The sequence below is a fragment of the Anolis carolinensis genome, chromosome 5 (assembly GCF_035594765.1).
Source record: "Anolis carolinensis isolate JA03-04 chromosome 5, rAnoCar3.1.pri, whole genome shotgun sequence".
NCBI classification, from domain to species: Eukaryota; Metazoa; Chordata; class Lepidosauria; order Squamata; family Dactyloidae; genus Anolis; species Anolis carolinensis.
Genome location: NC_085845.1, coordinates 51,738,717 through 51,758,289, shown reverse-complemented (window position 1 = coordinate 51,758,289; position 19,573 = coordinate 51,738,717). Strand labels below are relative to the sequence as shown.

Below are 19,573 nucleotides of genomic sequence, written 5' to 3'. Positions count from 1 at the left end.
GGAATAAAATAGAGATACCTCTTCCATACCCACTCAGTTTGCCCTTCTAAATGAGAACAGGAGTGATGTGTGGGGATATCTCCCCACAAGGTCTTCATCACACTAGAGCTGGCATGGGCAAATTTGGTAGGCTGTTAGGAATTGTGGGAGCTGAAGTCCAAAACATCCGGAGGGCTGAAATTTTCCCATGCCTGCACTAAAGCATATATCCACTTTGAATCTGGTTGCTGCCTCCTGCAGAGTTCGGAGATTTTTAGTTTAGTGAAGCCCCGGACTTGCCTGGATGAGCAGTTTAAAGGCCCCTCTCTAAACTACAAATCCCAGAATTCTGCTGGAGGCAGCAACCAGATTTAAAGTGGACAGATGATCTAGTGTGATGAGGTACGCTCCTGTTTAGGCAAAAAAAAAAAAAAACTCCGACAAACCCCCCATCTCCACTGAGCATTTAATGCTGTTTCAAACAAAATATTGAAGAAACTGGTTTTGCTGTGCTGTTGATGACAGAGAAAATCCTGGGCCTTCTTTGAGGTCTGGGTGGGGATGAGACAAACCACAGAGCACTGGGGCACATTCAAAGGCTTTCTTTCCCACGCTTTGTTGTCTGGCGGCTACAGCTTTCAAGTCATGATGACTATCAAGGCAAGGGTTTTTTTTTTTGTGCTGTCGAAGGCTTGCATGGCCAGAATCACTGGGTTGCTGTGAGTTTTCCGGGCTGTCTAGCCATGTTCCAGAAGCATTCTCTCCTGACGTTTCACCCACATCTATGGCAGACATCCTCAGAGGTTGTGAGGTTTGTTAGAAACTAGGCAAATGAGATTTATATATCTGGACGATCCATGGTGGGAGAAAGAACTCTTGTCTGTTGGAGGCAAGTGTGAATGTTGCAATTAATCCCCTTGATTAGCATTTTATGGCCTTGCAGCTTCAAGGCCTGGCTTCTTCCTGCCTCTGGGAATCCTTTGATGGAAAGTGATTAGCTGGCCCTGATTGTTTCCGGAATTCAAAGAACATGAAAGGCCCTGCTGACTAACTCAACAAGAGAAGTCAGCCATAGCAAAGCACTTGATGAACCAACCTGGGCACAGCATATTATTTGAGTACACAGAATTGCTGGACCATTCTCACAACCATCATGTCAGACTACACAGAGAAGACACTGAAATCAACAAACATGTGGACAATTTCAACAAAAGAAGGGAACCATGAAAATGAACAAAATCTGGCTACTATTTAAACTCTAAAAGCAGAACAGTAAATAAAGAACACCACTCTGAAAACAGGGGAATTCCAGACATGAATAAATCAGGGCCAGCTAACACCTCCCAACAAAGGATTCCTCCAGGCAAAATCAGCTAGGCCTTGAAGCTGCAAGGCTTTTCAATGCTAATCAAGGTGATTATTTGCGACATTCACACTTGCCTCCAACAGATAAGAATTCTTTCTCCCACCCTGGACCTTCCACAGATAGATAAACCTCCCGTGCCTTGTTTCCAATAGACCTCACAACCTCTGAAGATGCCTGTCATAGATGTGGGCAAAACATCAGGAGATAATACTTTTTCCCCATTTTTTATTTATTCAAATAGACATACATTTATTGCACTGTTGCATACAGTGCAATACTTCTCAGCTATTAGTGTTCTATAATCGTTTCTCAGATAATATATTTTCTATAAGGGGTCACAATTTACTATTTGTATAGTACATATAATAGTACATAGTATAATAGTATAATATAATAGTATAATAATATTATATATATATATATATATATATATATATATACACACACACATACACAGTAGAGTCTCACTTATCCAACATAAACGGGCCGGCAGAACGTTGGATAAGTGAATATGTTGAATAATAAGGAGGGATTAAGGAAAAGCCTATTAAACATCAAATTAGGTTATGACTTTACAAATTAAGCACCAAAACATCATGTTATACAACAAATTTGACAGAAAAAGTAGTTCAATATGCAGTAATGCTATGTAGTAATTACTGTATTTACGAATTTAGCACCAAAATATCATGATGTTTTGAAATCACCGACTACAAAAATGCGTTGGATAATCCAGAACGTTGGATAAGTGAGACTCTAGTGTATCTATATATGTGTGTGTGTGTGTGTGTAATAATAGTATACTACTACTTAGGCTCCAAACTAATACATTTGGAACATGGGCATACAGCCCGGAAAACTCACAGCAACCCAAGGGGTGGGTTTTTTTTGTTTGTTTTTTTGCCACTGCCTTCCTCTGAGAGAAAACAAGCCGAGGTACTTTTCCTCCTTCCCAAATCCCCCCCCCCCCCCTCCACTCCCGCAGGTGGAACATCCCACTCCTCCCAAATCTCCCTCCCTTGAAAAGTATCCCTTAATTCAGCCCAGAAGAGGGGGGCGAAACCACGGAGGAGGGAGAGGAGGGGTGCGCACGCAGGTGTCTCGGAGTCAGGCAGGTGGGGTCCCTCTTGGCTCCTCCCACTGCGCCCCCCCCCCCCCCGCTGCTCTCCTTTTGGCGCTGTCCAGGGTCCCCCTTTGGCCCCTTCGCGTCTACTTCGCCTTCTGGTCTTGCCAGGGGAGGGGAAAAGAGACGGAGACACACACACACAGCGTCGTCCTCTGGGGAAGGCAGCCACTTAACCTTTCAATTCCCTCTTATTTTGGGCTTGGACTCACCGTCTCTGAAAGCCCGACAGCAGCCGCTCGGGGGTCTGAGAAGCGCGTTTTTCCACCCTGCTTCTGCCTCTCTCTTTCTCTCTCTCTCCGGGGCTTCACTAACTCATGTTGGAAGCGTGCGCTCGGACGGCTGGCTTCAGCCGCTTCTTCTGTCTCCCAGCGAGGAGGCGCCTCGGCCGCTGCCCAATCAGGGAGGCGCTCAAGAGGAAGGAGGGAGGGGAGGGAGGCGCACAAAAAGGGAGAGACGGGGAGGGAGGGAGGGAAGAGGAAGCCCGGGGGCTGCAGGCAGAGAGGGAGCTGTCCGAAGAAGCCCAGACAGATGCGCACCCAGAGACCTCTCCCCCTCTCCATGGGGCCACGCTGCAAGTGCCAACCAAGCCTGCAGCCAAGGGGGCGATTCAGGGGTTCAAAGTAAAGCAAAACGTTTCCCCCTGACATTAAGTCTCCTCGTGTCCGACTCTGGGGATTGTGTTCATCTCCATTTCTAAGAGCCGGCATTGCCCGTAGACACCTCCTAGGTCATGTGGCCAGCATGACTGCATGGAGCACCGTTACCTTTTGGCCGAAGCAGTACCTATTGATCTACTCACATTTGTATGTCTAGGTTGGCAGAAGCTGGAGCTAACAGCAGGAGCTCACTCCCCTCCCCAGATTCGAACCACCAACCTTTCGGTCAGCAAATTCATCAGCTCAACAGTTTAATCCACTGCACCACCAGGGGCTCCTTTTTAGGGATTCAAAACACCCCCAAATGTTTTCAGGTAACCAAAAAACCAACTAGGTTTACTCATGAATTTTAACTGGTTAACAAAATCCCCATGCCAAGTCTATGTATGCAAAGAAAACAATTAAAGCCCCTCCAGAACAGAAGCACTACCTCAACCCAATTTTGATTTGTTTACATTACCATTACCTGAGGCTGAGTGTGTGGTTTCCTCATGGTCAACCAGTTACAGCTCCCACTCCCCTGGGTTTCATCTTCCCTTCTTTCCTTCCCTCTCCGTCTCTCCCCTTGTGTATACCATCGTAATACCATCAACCATGGTATCCTCCTGGGACGGCTCTCTGGAATGGGCCTTGGGAGCACGGCTCTGCTGTGGCTCTGCTCCTTCATGGAGGGTCATACCCAGTTGGTGAAGCTGGGAGACCCCTGCTCGGACCCCTAGCCTTTGACCTGTGGAGTCCTGCAAGGTTCTATTCTTGCTCCCATGCTTTGCAACATCTACATGAAACTGCTGGGTGAGGTCATCTGGAGTTTTGGAGTTCAGTGCCATCTCTATGCAAATGACACTCAACTCTATCACTCTTTTCCACCTAATTCCAAGGAAGCTCCCTGTGTCTTGGACCAGTGCCTAACTGCTGTGGTGGACTGGATGAGAACTAACAGGAACTAGCTACAGGAAGCGTATGACGCCTCTCCGGAAGCAGCTCCACAGGCTGCCGATAACTTACCGGTCCCAATTCAAAGTGCAGGTTATGACTTATAAAGCCCTAAATGGCTCAGTCCTGCTTATTTAAAACCGTATCTCCTCCTATGAACCAGAGTGAGCTCTTAGATCCGCCGTGGAGGCCATTCTCTCGCTCCCGCCTCTGTCACAAACACGACTGGTGGGGATGAGGGAGAGGGCCTTCTCACTGGTGGCCCCCCAGATCTGAAACTTTCTCCCTAGGGAGATCAATTAGCACCTACCCTGACCACATTCTGTAAAAATGTGAAGATTTGGATGTTTCAATGTGCTTTTGAACAGTAGGTCTGTTTTTATCACCATCCAGTCTTAACTATTTACTGCCCTAACTCTCAGCACTTTACCCTATTCCTGAATCTCATTGCCTTGCGTTTTTGCACACTCTTGCCTTCCCTGTAATTTCTTAATAGCCCCGCCATTTAGTCCTGATGCTCACTGAAGTATTTTATGAATGTTATTTTACTGTTATTTTAATTATATATGATATCGTCATGTTGTTTTATCTGTTGATTGGGCTTGTTCTCCACGTGAAACGCTCCAAGTCCCTTAGGGGAGATGGAAGCGGGTTATAAATAAAGTTTTTTTTAGTATTACAGTAGAGTCTCACTTATCCAACATTTGCTTATCCAACATTCCGGATTATCCAATGCATCTTTGTAGTCAATGTTTTCAATACATCGTGATATTTTGGTGCCAAATTTGTTAATACAGTAATTACTACATAGCATTATTGCGTATTGAACTACTTTTTATTTCAAATTTGTTGTATAACATGATGTTTTGGTGCTTAATCTGTAAAATCATAACCTAATTCGATGTTTAATAGGCTTTTCCTTAATCCCTCCTTATTATCCAACATATTCGCTTATCCAACATTCTTTCGGCCCGTTTATGTTGGATAAGTGAGACTCTACTGTATTATTGGCTTCATGGTCAAACAAGGATTCAAACCCTGGTCTCCAGAGTAATAGTCCTGTGCTCAAACCACTACTCCATGCAGCGTGTTATAACAGTCTAACTGGAAAATTACCAGCACAATGAATGTCTGTGCCATGTTGTCCCCAGTACATGATAAATCATTGTTGGCAGAGCAGTGCTAAATTGAACCATGGAGTCCAGGTTGTTTACCAGCAACAGAGAGGAGCCCCCAGTGGTGCAGTGGGTTAAACCCTTGTGCTGGGAGGACTGAAGACTTGAAGGATGGGTTGATGACCTGAAGGTTGCCGATTTGAATCCAACCAGGGGAGAGCACAGATGAGCTCCCTCTATCAGCTCCAGCTCCATGTGGGGACATGAGAGAAGCTTCCCACAAGGATGGCAAAAACATCAAAACATCTGGGCGTCCCCTGGGCAATGGACTTGCAGACAGCCAATTCTCTCATACCAGAAGTGACTTGCAGTTTCTCAAGTCATTCCTAACACACACACACACACACACAAACCAGCAACAGAGATGGATATAGGAGTAATCTCAAGATATATAGCTATTCTATATATAACACATAGAATCATGGAGTTGGAAGAGACCATCCAGTCTAACCCCTGCCAAGAAGCCAAAAAATCACATTCAAATCACCCCAGACAGATGGCCCATCCAGCCTCTGTTTAAAAGCCTCCAAAGAAGGAGCCTCCACCATACTCCAGGGCAAAGAGTTCCACTGCTGAACAGCTCACAGTTAAGAAGTTCTTCCCAATGTTCCTAAACTCATTTTCTGTAGTTTGAAGCCACTGTTCTGAATCCTAGTCTCCAAGGTAGCAGAAAACGAGCTTGCTCTCTCCTCCCTATGATTCTCCCTCACATATTTATACATGACCATCATATATCTTCTCAGCCTTCTCTTCTGTGGGCTAAACATGCCCAGCTCTTTAAGCCGCTTCTCATGGGGCTTGTTCTCCAGACTCTTGATCATTTTAGTCACCCTCCTCTGCACATATTCCAGCTTGTCAACCTCTCCCTTAAATTACAATGTCCAGAATTGGACACAGTGTGATACCAGGTGTGGTCTGGCCAAGGAAGAATAAGGGGGTATCATGACTTCCTTGGATTAGTGCCACTCTCTGCAAATTACTATGTAGGTAAGAGCAGAAGAATAGCCCATCTTCACCCATAATACTGATGGTGGTATAATCAGTGATATTAAAACTTGTTGAAAGATCTAGCAGAATCAACAGGGTTGCATCCCCACCCCCATCATCTTTTATCCAAAGTGAGTCATCAATTAGGACAACAAAGGCTATTTTGGTGTCACAATCTAGCTTCGAAAGCTTCGGAATAATCTGTCTCCTCCAAGAATGTCTGCATTGCAGCTTGCTCCAAAATGGGATGCAAGCAATAGAAGCTTACCCTGACAAAGTGAGACATTTATTATTCCCTGGAGTCACCCATCAATCCATTTGCTGGACACAGATGCATTCCTGGTTGCCACAACTAGCTGTTCCCAAATCCAGAAATGCATTAGCCTTTTTGTGGGACCAACTAACATTCTGCAATTGGAACTAGTCAAGATACAAAGGCCTATCTTTCAAAATGTAGATTCCCTGGCCTAATGATATGAGAGACATGACCTCTTACTGCTCCAGAAATGGAGAATGTGGTCTTAATGCATCACTGAAAGGCATGCAGATCTCACATATCATCCACCAATGTCTGCTGGATGGAGACAAACTGATGTGTTCCTGTCTCTGGAAACACGAAAACAGCTACAATCCAGACTTCTCTCTTTTGCTTTACGGCAAAACCTAGTACAGTAGAGTCTCACTTATCCAAGCTAAACGGGCCGGCAGAAACTTGGATAAGCGAATATCTTGGATAATAAGGAGGGATTAAGGAAAAGCCTATTAAACATCAAATTAGGTTATGATTTTACAAATTAAGCACCAAAACTTCATGTTATACAACAAATTTGACAGAAAAAGTAGTTCAATAAGCAGTAATGTTATGTTGTAATTACTGTATTTATGAATTTAGCACCAAAATATCATGATATATTGAAAACATTGACTACAAAAATGGCTTGGATTATCCAGAGGCTTGGATAAGCGAGGCTTGGATAAGTGAGACTCTACTATAATTATATATTTCAAACATTAAAGTATCGGAAAAGCCAGCTTCTATATTTTTGCCTCATTCTTGTATGTTCTACTTGTCTCAAGCAGATGCATGTTTTTGGCTGCTGTTGCAAACCCTCCTTCTCCTGTCTGGCTCTAATGTCTGCAAGACTATGCTATTATGTCATCTGACACAGTGATGGCTTTCAGATATAGAGGAAAACAAATCCATGATCAAGAGGATTGAACTGCCACTGAAATACATACTGGATGTTCATGGAAAGCTTTTCTTTTTCAGCAATTCTTTCCTTCAAGAACCCCTTAAACTGCCATTTCAAATCAATAAAACTGTTCAGTGCAAATTATAAAAAGATCCTCCAGCACTTCAACATTGTAGGGACAATGCTTTCTTACTGGATGAAAGATCAGTGTGTAGCTTAGTAAAAGAAAGTTAGGATGTGTCTATATGTTCAGATCAGAACCATTCTAACAGTATTTCTTTCTTTTTGTAACTTATTATGAAACAATACATTTGTTATTTTTCTGTTTGGTGGATAGCTTGTTCAGTACCGCCAATAACATGGTATTTCATGGGTTTTTTAAACAATGTTAGCCAGCAATACTTGTGTTCTGCAAACATTTTTAATATTTCTTGTTGGAAAGTACTCTTTTTTCTTTCTTCCAAATCCATGCTTTGAGAAATGAGCTCCCACATTCCATTTGTAATCTAAATTTTGCTCTGTAAAATTTTTCTGTCTTCTGTGGCCCAACTTTGCATCATTAGGTGAGGAAAGGTCCCATTTTAGACTTTGATAGTTATATATCTTGGCTTGTAAGTGTGTACTAAGTGCCAGGATTTTTGGGAGTGTTTTGTATGTGTTTTAATGATGCATGGTTGCAATTTAATCTATCATTTTGAGCCCTTTATTCAGATTCCATCATACCTGTATTTGTATGTTGTAAGTGTAAATGTTTAACATTTACACAAATGATCAGCCACTGCCAGAAGAGACAGAGCATTTCATCTATGCTGACGATCCTGCCATTCTGCCCAAGCAGGGAGCTCTGAAATGGTCGAACAGAAGCTCTCCGAAGCTTTAGGTGGTCTTACTGCCTATTACAGGAAAAATCAGCTGATCCCTAATCCATCTAAAATGCAGACGTGTGCTTTTCACCTTAAGAACAGGAAAGCATCTCAAGCTCTGAGGATTACCTGGGAAGGAATCCCACTGGAACATTGCAGCACACCAAAATTCTTGGGAGTTACCCTGGACCATGCTCTGACTTACAAGAAGCACTGCTTGAATATCAAGCAAAAAGTGGGCACTAGAAATAACATTGTACAAAAGATGACTGGCACAACCTGGGGATCACAACCAGACACAATGAAGACATCTGCCCTTCCACTTTGCTACTCTGCTGCTAAATACGCATGCCCAGTGTGGAATACATCTCACCACATTAAAACAGTGGATGTAGCTCTTAATGAGGCATGCCACATTATCACAGGATGTCTAAGCTCCACACTGCTGGAGAAATTATACTATTTAGCTGGCACAGCACCACCTGACATCCGCTGAGAAGTAGCAGCCTAGAATAAAAGGATCAAGGCATTGACATCTCCGGCCCATCCCCTGTTCAGATATCAGCCAGCACACCAATGCCTTAAATCAAGAAATAGTTTTCTAAAATGTACAGAGATACTCACAGGAAAACCCCAGCAAACAGAAGACCAAAAGTGGCAGGCTAAAACCTGGAACCTCAATCAATGGCTGGCCAGATGAGAGACTCTCTCATGAGCACACAGAAGACTCGGCAACTTGGAAGGTGCTGAATAGACTGGCATCACGAGATGCAGAGCCAACCTTAAAAAATGGGGCTACAAAGTGGGGTCCACAACATGCGAGTGTGGAGAAGCGCAAACCACAGATCACCTACTACAATGCAGTCTGAGCCCCGCCACATGCACAATGGAGGACCTTCTTATAGCAACACCAAAGGCACTCCAAGTGGCCAGCTACTAGTCAAAGGACATTTAATATAATGCCAAGTTTTTAAAACTTTGTTTGTTTTTTCAAATACATTACAACTTGTACCTTGGTTTGCTTCTGACACGATAAATAAATAATAAATTCTACCTGTAGTCACATTGCTAAAAATTGTTACCAGTGTTTTTGTCTGTTCTCTTTCACTATCATCCCAGTGTCAACTATCAATGCTCTTCATGTGAAACAGAACAAGGAGGAAAAGGAGGCTTGGCTTATGTTAAAAGATTTTGGAAAAGGAAGCTTCTTTATCAAAGGCTTTGTTTGAGTTTATAACTTTCTTTTTCCCCAAAAGAGGACTCAAAGAAACTTACAGATTAAAACAGGTTCAGTGTAGTATTTTTTTAATATAAAAGGTCAACATTAAAAATATTTTGACTCTGAAAAACACTAAAATTAAAATAGACAATAAAAAGCAGGGTTTTAAAAAGAAAAATAAGTGCAATTAATATATAAATCCTAACAGGCAAAATATTTGTGCAATTTAACAAAAGATTTTGAATACTATGAAGAAAATCTTATTCCCAGTAGAAGTGATCCTTCAGTTTTTAAAATAATGCAGCTATTATTGAAATCATTCATGTGAGCTGTGATGAAAGCAATAATAAGCCACATAAGGTTACATTCCATGCAATGTAGTAGAAGATCACTTATTCTAAGCAGGTGAAAGGGATTCATGGTTGAGATGAATATAACAAAAAAGGGGGAGAAAATGTGCTTAATAATGTATTTCCCCAGTGGTTTCTTTTCTTGGGGATTTTCCTCAAGCTTTTATTTAAAGTATGCTTATTTGGACTCATGTCCTTGAAATAAATCTGACTGATTTCTAAGTGACTTTATTCAGGATTGAAGTGATCGCAGCTGTTGGTATAATTGCACATACTACTACTACTAAAGTTTTTTTATCTTAATTTTTAAAACTCTTTTTATAATAAAAATAATTAACATGATGCAATTACATTGTTACATTGATTATTCCCAGCTTTATGCTCACCCACCGTACCCCCATCATACACATAACTGTCCAATTACGGCTTTGTCAATTCTCTTGCTTTTAGTTATTCTAATTTCAACCATTACATATACTGTAGTTCTTATGGTAATTTTTTCTAATTGTTCATTCATAATTTTTCTTGTTCCTTTGGTGGTTTAAATTTGCTATTCCTTTTGCACATGTATCTAATAAGTGGCTTCCATGTACTTTCAAATAGGTCTTCTTTTGTTTCCCCTTTTGCTAATCTTGAATTGTAGATTAACTTATCTGCGATAGCCCATATCTTATTTAGCCCATTCTTTATTGACAATTTTTCTACTTTTTCCCATGTTCTGACTGTTTCAAGCCTTGCAGTGCCCAGCATGAGTGATATAAGGTTTTTATTTACAAAATCTTTATTTTCATTTTTGAATATATAGATTGGTAGCAGAGCTCTCCTGAAGTGTATTGTTTCTCCCACTACTGGCTTTATCCATGCTAGAACTTCATCTTAAAATAGTTGTACTTTTGGGCACATTAGCCCCATTTGGGCCCAATCCCATTTCTTCACACTTTCTCCAAAAGAGTATAGGGAGACTATTATTAATTCTATGTAGTTTAAGCAGATAGTAGCACCATCTATGTATAATTTCCAAAGTAAAGGAAAACAGCCTTTTCTAGATGTCCTGGTCATATGCAAAGCCAATCAACACTTGGGCTACACATTTTACAGAAAAACTACACACATGGATAGATACCTACATCAAAACTCCAACCATCACCCAAGTCGAAAAAGAAGCACAATCAAAGCCCCGACAGACCATGCACAAAGTATCTGCGAAACTCACCTCCTCCAAGGGGAACTAAAGCATCTAAACTGGGCTCTACAGGCCAATGGATACTCCACCACAGACACCAGAAGAGCTGCAAGGCCAAGAACAAACCACGGGAGTAAAGATAAAGATCCACCCAGAAGAAAAGTGTTCTTACCATACATCAAGGGAACCACTGACCACATAGGGAAGCTGATGAAGAAGCACAACCTAGAAACTATCTACAGACCCACTAAGAAAATCCAACAAATGCTACATCCAGCTAAGGACAACAGGGATCCTCTCACCTCTGCAGGAGTCTACTGTATACAGCTGTGGACAAGTCTACATAGGGAGCAGCACGAATCAAGGAACATGAAAGGCACTTCAGACTACTTCAACCAGAGAAGTCAGCCATAGAAGAGCACTTGATGAACCAATCTGACACAGCATATTATTTGAGAAGATAGAAATTCTGGACCACTCTAACAACTGTCATGTCAGACTACACAGAGAAGCCATTGAAATTCACAAGCTTGTGGACAATTTCAACAGAAAGGAGGTAACAATGAAAATGAACAAAATCTGGCTATCAGTATTTAAAAAAACCTCTAAAATCAGGACAGTAAATAAAGAACAACACTGTGAAAACAGAGGAAATCTAGACATGAAACGATCAAGGACAGCTAATACCTCCCCACAAAATATTCTCCTAAGCAGGAAGCAGCCAGGCCTTGAAGCCACAGGGCCATTAAATGCTAACCAAGGTGATTAATTACAACATTCACACCTGCCTCCAACAGACAAGAGTTCTTTCTCCCACCCTGGACCTTCCACAGATATATAAACCTTCCTTGCTTAGTTTTTTTCCAACAGACCCCTCAACCTCTGAGGATGCCTACCATAGATGAGGGTGAAACGTCAGGAGAGAATGCTTCTGGAACATGGTCATACAGCCCGAAAAACTCAAAGCAACCCAGTGATTCTAGCTGTGAAAGCCTTTGACAATAAATGTTCAAAGTATTTTCCCTTAGTTGTGCCGAAATTGATTTATATGTTTGAGTTTTCCAGATTAAGTCCCATTGCTTCTCTTTAATTTTAAATCGTCTGTCTGATTCCCATACTAATCTTAGTCAATGTAATGTTCCAAATTTTCCTTCCGAAATTACCTGGTGTAATTTTGATACTTGTGCTTTAGTTTGGTTTGATTTCTCATTGCCCATTGATTCAGATAATATTAATGCTTTTATGGGGGGGGGGAGGTGCTTGTTTCCTGATTATATTTGTCTGAAATGTTTTTAATTGGCTTTAGCTTATTTTTTAAAATTGTTTGAACAATTCTGATATAAATAAATTGTTAGTTTTCTAGATCCCTTTTCCTTCCAGCAATTTACATTGGCTATATTTATCTTCATGTTTGAAAGATTGATGTTCTAAAAATGGACAGAGGAGCGATGGCTGTGGAGCAAGAATTTTCTTATGTTGGGACCATGTACTAATCAAGACCTACTACTAAAGTTGTCAGTTTAGGATTGTCCTTGGCCCTGAAATTTCCAGGCCAAATTGTGAGATCTGGTGACTATCTCTGGTGATATTATCAAATGTTATGCATTCAGTATTGACTACAGATGCTTACAGTCATTAAAAGAGACACATAACATATTTTCGAGTAGGAAATTAAGAGAGAAATCTCTGCTAAAAGGCATTTAATCTGCTGGCTTTTAGCTAGAAGGTGGATGTAGAGCAGAAAAGAGGATGAGCCTTGACACACAAATACTGGAAGGAAGAAAACAAGGTAGCATACTAAGACATCCCTATTGGGTCTTTGCAAATTGCAACAACAAATCAGAGCATCATAGATTTAGAAGAAACCACAAGGGCCATCCAGGCCAACTAAAGCACTCTCGAAAGATGGTCATTTAATCTCAGTTTAAAAAAAAAACAGAGGGAAAGACTCCACCACACTCCAAGACAGCATATTCCACTGCCAAACCGTTCTTATCATCAGGAAGTTCTTCCTAATGTTTAGGTGGAATCTCATTTCCTACAATTTGAATCCATTGCTCTGTGTCCTACTACCTCATCAGATGGGCCTATTTGCCCGTCGTTTGCTGCTACCCCTCCATTTTCAGCATGGAGCCCTTCACACAGTGTACAGGCACTTCTAGTCAGGTTCCATGTCAAAAAGGAAGAGACTCACTCAACCAACATAGGAACCTTTTGTTACCAGGTGAGAGTATAGCGGAATCAGTAGCGTCCAGTTAACACCATGTGCAAAAGACTCAGACCAGGCAGAGGAATTGAAATGAACAAAGGAACTTTACTCTTGCTTGTAGAGTTGAAATATAAAACAGTTCTGCAATCTTACAATGTCCTTGTAGTTGCATAAGATCAATAACCTAATCAATCAGCATCAATATATATACAGCATAGCATATTAATCAGCTACTTGACCGTAGCTATTAGCGAGCCTTCTCCATTTCTGTGTGCTCTCTCTAGCAAGCTCAAATTCCAACTGACAATCTGAGCCACCTGCTCTCAAAACGATACATTGTTTTAGGCGTGGCTTCTCCTCTCTGCAAAGAGCTGAGCTCCCTTTGCAGAGTTCCCTTGCAAACTAACTTTTGCAAGGATTTCTTCACACACACACATACACATTAGCATTTTGGCGTAATACCTTTCTGTGTTGCCTTACCAGTAATGTGGGGAAGCCGGGCAATGACACTTTCCCCCATAAGGTGTGGGGCAAGGTAAAGTGGACAATACGTGGTGTGGAGCAGCAGCTTCTTCATGTGCCCCACAGAGAGCCCATGGATTCGCCCTGATGTAGGGCAAGTCCATGGAGTTTTTTTATGAGGTCCTAAGTCTCTAGAGCAGCATAAAAAAAGCTTGACATCCTTTCAAATATTTAAACACAGTTGCCATGTCCCCTCTCAATCTTTTCTTCATGCTAAACATATCCAGCTCTTTAAGCTGTTCCTCAGAGGACTTGGTCTCCAGACTTTTTGTCATATTAGTCACCCTTCTCCGGATACATTCCTCCTTGTGAATATCCTTGTTGAATTGCAATGCCCAGAACTGGACACAGTATTCCAAGTGAGTAGAATAGAGAGTAGAGTTTAGACCAGTGCTTCTCGATCTGGGGTCTCCAAGTGTTTTTGTCCTACAACTCCCAGAAATCCCAGCCAGTTTACCAGCTATTAGGATTTCTGGGAGTTGAAAGCCAAAACATCTGGGGACCCACAGGTTAAGAACTATTGGTCTAGACCAGGGGTCCCCAAACTTTTGAAGCAGAGGGCCAGTCCACAATCCTTCAGACTGTTGAGGGGCCGAATTATCATTTGAAAAAAACGAAACAAATTCCTATGCATACTGCACATGTCTTATTTATAGTGCAACAACAACAACAATGAAAAAACAATACAATATTTAAAAATTAAAACAATTTTAACCAGCATAAACCTATCAGGATTTCAGTGGAAAGTGTGGGCCTGCTACTGGCCAATGAGATAGTCAAGTTAATTAGGATTGTTGTTGTTGTTGTGTGCCTTCAAGACATTTCAGACTTTGGCCGAGCCTAAGTCTAAAATTAATTATTCATTTACTACATTTATTTACTACATTTATATCCCACCCTTCTCACTCCGAAGGGGACTCAGAGCAGCTGTATGTACATACAATATATTATATTATTAGCATAACACAATATTAACATTATATATTACTATATTGAACTATACCACTATACTATTATATAATATGTAATATATAACATATAATTAATATTATTATATGGTATTACTATTAGTATTATATTGTATAACATAATATTATTATCAATATATGTATATACAATATATTATATTATTAAAACTGATATAAAATATTATATTATGAAACTGAGGGTGGGGGCCAGGTAAATGACCTTGGAGGGCCGCATCCGGCCCCCGGGCCTTAGTTTGGGGACCCCTGGTCTAGACACTATAGTATTATTGAGATAGCCTAGAATTACACTGCCTTCTTTAGGTGCTGTGTAACACTGAGCCTTGCAAATGGCATATGAAGATTTCCTCCTACCTGAGCTGGAGATCTGCATGTAGTTTTTTTTTCCCCTCTTGTCTGGAGTGAGCCCCACATAATAGGAGAATTTGTAGCCTTGTTTTCTGGCTAGAGATGACCCACGATAATCTCTAGGGTCATGATAGCCAGATCTCTGGGACAGGCCTGAGATCTGGCAACCCTAGCTAGCTACTACAAAGTTATCAGTGTATTAAGAAGAAAACAAATAATGCAAATGCAAAAATACACAGTACAAGCAATTGTTTGCACAGTGGGCATGCAGAGTCTACACAATAATGATAGGCAATGTTTTGAAATCTACAGATATAAAAAGATAAAATGGGGGGGGGGGAGGAAGTCAGAAATATAATTCTAGCATATCTTAATAATTATTGATCTAAATGGAGTTGTGTACATGTATTGTTTAACTCTTCTTAACATTTTCCTTCAAAAAAGCAATCTAATTTTGCCATGTTCATACAGCAAATACTGCTTCAACTCCATAATGTTTCAATATGAGGACTTCTGTACTTTGCACTGATGCATGAACCTAAGTTTTGTTTGGGATTTTAATATGTTGATTTGTATTTTGTAACCATTTAATGTGCTATGACTTGGCAAAAGCCCCATGAGGATCAACAAATGCACGCACAGTATTTCTGAAGCTGATAATAAAATGTCTCCTTTTCACAAACATCTGGATCCACTCTTCACTTTATGGGAAAATCCTCTGTGTGTGCACTGTATTCCAAAAATCATGTAATGTTTTTGTAAAAGAAAACCCCACACAATTGGATGCAGATGAAATCTTTCTCATTCAAGAGGCTGAATCATTAATTGGGCTAACATTTGACTGACGGTAGTTTTGCAATTACTCTGGTTTATACAGATGAAAAGTCTTAAGTTCTTAAGTGGTAATAAATGCCAGAAACATTTTCACATCATTATTATAAAGATTGCCTCTAATGTTATTTACATTTGCTTTTGGATTAGATTTTCTTTTATACTCACATCATTTACTGTAATGTGACCACTGAGTATGTTATTATTCATCACATGTGTGACCATTGTAGTTTACTAAATGTTTTATCATTCTTATCCTTTGTAAAACCACCTTGTGAGAGACTTAAATTGGGAGATGTTAATTTATACAAAAGTCCTCTGCTCAAGCAGTGAAGCTACACTGTAGAATTAATGACACTTAACACCACTTTAACTGCCATGGTTTAATGCTATAGAAACATGGGAATTATAGTTTGGCCAAGAAGGCTAAAGATTTTGTAAAACTGCAACTCACATGATCCCATAGGATTGAGCCATGGCAGTTAAAGTGATGTCAAATCACATTAATTTTACAGTGGCTTCATGACTAAGTAGTAACTTATACCCATTCTAATATGAGATATCTATGAAATGTTGTGTAGCAGTTCTAGGGGGTTGGAGAGAAAATAAATGGAGGCACTGTTGGTTGGGAATGTATGTCTCATCCAGAAATGAGTATTTGGCCTGTCTTGGGTGGGGTCACATTTCCTCTGAAGACTCTGGTTCCTGCCCTCTGTCCAGGATTACTGTGAGATGTTCCATTGACAATTTTGCCTATTTCCAGGTGCCTTGTCACCTGAGTCCCTTCCTGAAGTAGATGAACTTGGCCATATTGAATACATGTCCTAGAATGCCCCAGGACCGACAATAAAAGGGCTGTAATGTGCTCTACAAGATGGTAAACTTGAAAAGCACTCATAAACTTCACTGGGCTGCTACCTGATACTTGATAAGACTGTATTGCCTCACTGTCATTTGAACTGACTTGACTCCCTGTTCATTTTCAAGCCCAGGTCAAGGTGCTTGTTCTCACCTGTGCTGGGTTCTTCAAGTATCTAAGTTATAAGACATTTATCATGCTAAATAGTTTGGATACTAGTTATTTTTGGGACCTTCTAGGTTCATCATCTTATACACACTCCATTCAACTTTTGTGTACTTGGTCCACATGCCTTTGTCAAGTGGCATCAAACAAATTTGATGGTAGAATCAGAGAGTTGGAAGAGAACTTGTGGGCCATCCAGTCCAAACCCCTGCCAAGAAGCAGGAAGATGACATTCAAAGCACCCCCGACAGATGGCCATCCAGCCTCTGTTTAAAAGCCTTTGGAGGCTTCTTTGGAGAAGGAGCTTCCACCACAGTTTGGAGCAGAGAGTTCCACTGCTGAACAGCTCTCACAGTGAGGAAGTTCTTCTTAATGTTCAGGTGGAATCTCCTTTCTGGTAGTTTGAAGCCATTGTTCCACATCCTAGTCTCTGGGGCAGCAGAAAACAAGCTTGCTCCCTCCTCCCTATGACTCTCCCTCACATATTTATTCCTGTCTTTCATGTCTCCTCTCAGCCTTCTCTTCTGCAGGCTAAACATGCCCAGCTCTTTAAGACGCTTCTCATAGGGCTTGTTCTCCAGACTCTTGATTATTTTAGTCAGCCTCCTCTGGACACATTTCAGCTTGTCAACCTCTCCCTTAAATTGCAATATCCACAATTGGACACAGTATTCCAGGTGTGGTCTCACCAGAGCTGGTCCAACAATGAGGCGAATTAAGCGGTCACTTGGGGCGCAAAACATACGAGGGCACAGTTGAGACTGCTTTTTCTGTTGATTTGTTGTGAAACATGATGCTTTGGTGCTTAATTTGTAAAATCTTAATGTAATTTGATGTTTAATAGGCTTTTCCTTAATTCCTCCTTATTATCCAACATTTTTGCTTATCCAACGCTTTTATTTTTCAGTGATTGGTTTTGGGGGGGGGCGTCAAAATTCTGTTCGCCTACACTTGAAAATTACCTAGGGCCGGCTCTGGGTCTCACCAAGGCATCATGTCTCCTTTCAGCCTTCTTTTCTGATGTCTACAAGTAGTTTGGTGGCTGTCTACTATGAGGAAGATTTTCTCAGTAATCGTTTAATATTATTAGATAGTCTCCCCAGGATGCCAAACTTGCCCAAAACTGTATGCTTTCAGATACTAGATAGAAATCTGGCTTTTCAGGAAATGATCTGAAATTTTCTGAAAAGGTTTGGGTTCTTTTGGCCAGCTGATTCTATTTCCCCCCTTTTCTCTGCTCTAATTTTGTGGATTTGTTCCTTTTCAACAGTTCATTTACAATATATGGATTAAATGTGTTTATTAGATGTTTTGATTTTTAAAAAGGTAAAACGAGATACCATTTTTAAAAAACTAAAACTTTTTTTTAAAGTTCCTTGGTAAGAAGTTGGAATCCATTAAGTGTTGGTTTCTAAATCTCAATCTCAACACTTTTAACTGTGACTCATTAGCTCCGTTCTGTAAACGTTCTACAGAACAAAATGTTGCTCTTATCAGAGCATTTGACCTGGGCTGGATGTTCTTCCAAAGAGTGGATATTTTTAGTTCAACAACTAAAAAAACAAAGTAGACTGTTTTAATAACCATTATGAAATAAATGGTAACAGTCACTGGAACTGTTTAATTCAACTGCCATCACATTTTCACACACGGGAACAATGCTATTCTGAAACAAGCAGCTATCTAACTACCTGAAACTAAATGTATTTTTCATATTGCACATACCTGAGCCAGATGAGAAAATCACTCACCAACAATTGTGGTTAATAAGATTTTATATATATATCTGATTACAATAGCACTTTTAAGTTCTTGAGGATATAGGTAAACATTCTGCATACCAATAGGTATATAGCACCAAGGATTCCTCATATTTAGATATATTTCAGCTTGCATGCATCCCAGTTAGCTCTCTGGTGACTTTAAAGGTGCAAAAATGAAAACGCAGTAAAAGGGTTTTGAAATGTCACCCAGTTCAAAATAATTAGGAGTCAACTAGTACCCTCTATGACAGGTTGGAAAACCATATCTGGCTAATACAAAGAGGGAGCATGCAAATGTGAAATCTGTGCAATGCTTCATATTCAACTGTGTGAGCCTTTGAACAACCAAATAAAATGTGACCAAAATCACCCACTCAGTTCAACAGAGGAGACCCAGATTTTTCATTTGAATGTCTGCTGCATTTTTGGATTACTTCCAAGCTTGCTATTCTTTCATTTATCACAATATAGACTGTTTGGGGGAGTTCTAGCACATCTTGAGGATTATAGTAGCCATTAAATACACAGGGTTCTTTTCCTGTGCCGAAAAAGCAATGCAACTGTCAGGACTGACATTCCCAATATAAATTTGTCTATTTTTTTGTCTCTGAAAGTGAAAGCTCATATTTTCCCTACAGTCATATAAAGAATTACAAGGAATTTAAAATTGTGATGGTCCTAATATTTCACTCTATTGCTCTTTCCAATCTGCACTCTAATTATGCCTGTAAATATCATCCTTATAAAAGGGACTGCTGGTATTTTGCTATTTTGATTGAAACACTATTGAAGCTAAATGTTGTATGACTCAGTATAAAAAAATCTGTTGTATTATAATGGCTGGAAGATATAGGCTGTAA

General features: G+C 40.5%; 1 protein-coding gene across 1 annotated transcript in view; it reads right to left on the bottom strand.

Annotated features, from left to right (window-relative positions):
- gucy1a1 (guanylate cyclase 1 soluble subunit alpha 1) overlaps positions 1-2,868 on the bottom strand; it is a 58,167-nt gene extending 55,299 nt beyond the window's left edge. The window contains exon 1 of the mRNA XM_003221708.4: positions 2,681-2,868. The gene's annotated coding sequence lies outside the window, so the exon portion shown is untranslated. The remainder of the gene's footprint in view (positions 1-2,680) is intronic.
- Positions 2,869-19,573: the final 16,705 nt, after the last annotated feature.